The following is a 1,485-nucleotide window of genomic DNA, read 5'->3' on the forward strand; positions in this document are numbered from 1 at the left end:
AAAAAAAACAAGGTTAGCAAATTTAGAGACTTTCTCAGAACTACGAACTTTGATGGACTAGGACTTTGTTTTCACTTTGGCGGGTGGTTGTCTTTGTGCTGAGTTTTATGGCCTAAATGGTACTTCCATCATGGAGTCAGTTGTGGTAAAGTCTAGGAGCCTGTCACACTGACATGATAGTCTGAAACTGTAAGCAAACCCCCCCAATTAAATATTTTCTTTTATTAAATTGCCTTGGTCAAGGTATCTCTTCACAGCAATACAAAAGCAACTAAAACACTAAGCATAGAAAGTCACTCATACCGGTGGAAGCTGGATGTTTCTTGGACAACCCTTTTGGATTGATAAGGAACGGGTAAAATGTTAAATAGACTGTGTCAGTGGTATATTTTCAACTAACCACAGGAAAAAAATCTCTGAAGTAACAGATGGCCCAACTGCTCAAGGAAGGAGCTTAAGAAAATAAAGAGGCAGAAAGGAACCTCTAAGCGCTATGTTGGGTGCCAGTTCTGCTGGGTGTTGAATGCCAACTCTGTTGGGAACATAAGCCATCGTTTTTTTTTTTAAATAAGTGTTTTATTACTGCCTTTTTAATTATTGTGATGAAGTACGTGAGGCAGACTTCCTATATTATGAGAAGATATTTATTTTCTGATAATCTGGGAGCTCGAGGTGTTCAGTTTGTGCCAGGCAACGGTTTTCTTTTTATGCAAATCTCAAGGCAGCATAAATTATCACTTGTACAAGTTTGTATGGGTGTGTCATCTCTCCCTCTCTCCCTCCCTCCTTCCCCTCTCCCCCCCTTACCAATGTCAAGATCCAATCACTGGCACTCCACCAGTATGGCTTTATCAAGTGCTAATCTCTCAAAGCTCCGCCTCCAAGTACCCCCACCAGGATCTATTTCTACTCTCTGCATATCGTTGACATATAATTTAAGAGGTCAAATGTTTTGCTTTAAATGACTGTCCTCAGAGCCAAGCAACCAATATCTAAGTGAGTTCAGCTGCGCCGCCTTCTTTGCAAAGCGTCATCCCAGTTTAGTTGGTTGACAGAGTGCACCTCCCCCACGCCCCGCCACGCCCCACAGAGAACAGTGGAGTAAGGCAGGATACTCTCACTAGGGAATCCAGCTGCCCCCTATCGCCTGTCACCACTGCACATGGCTTTGGCAGAGGTGGAGTTTACAGAGGCTGGGGAACACTAGAACTGGGGCTAGGCAGGTACAGAAAAACCCTTGGGGTGAGGCTTTTCAGATTAAGCCAGTTTGAGAAGTGCTCACGGCCCTGTAAGTAACCAACCCTCCCCCAGTTCTGAGAGAAGCCCAATATATTCATTGGTTTCCGGACTGACCTTTGGTGGACTCATACTTGGGTTTATGATTGGAAGCATGGGAGGAGAGGTAAGTCCTCTCTTCCCCAGGAGAGGAATTTTAGCAACATCTACCCCCGCCCAACTTCCTAGCATGAGGGTTTTTGTTTAGGG

This window comes from Mastomys coucha, unplaced genomic scaffold (genome assembly GCF_008632895.1).
Source record: "Mastomys coucha isolate ucsf_1 unplaced genomic scaffold, UCSF_Mcou_1 pScaffold15, whole genome shotgun sequence".
NCBI classification, from domain to species: Eukaryota; Metazoa; Chordata; class Mammalia; order Rodentia; family Muridae; genus Mastomys; species Mastomys coucha.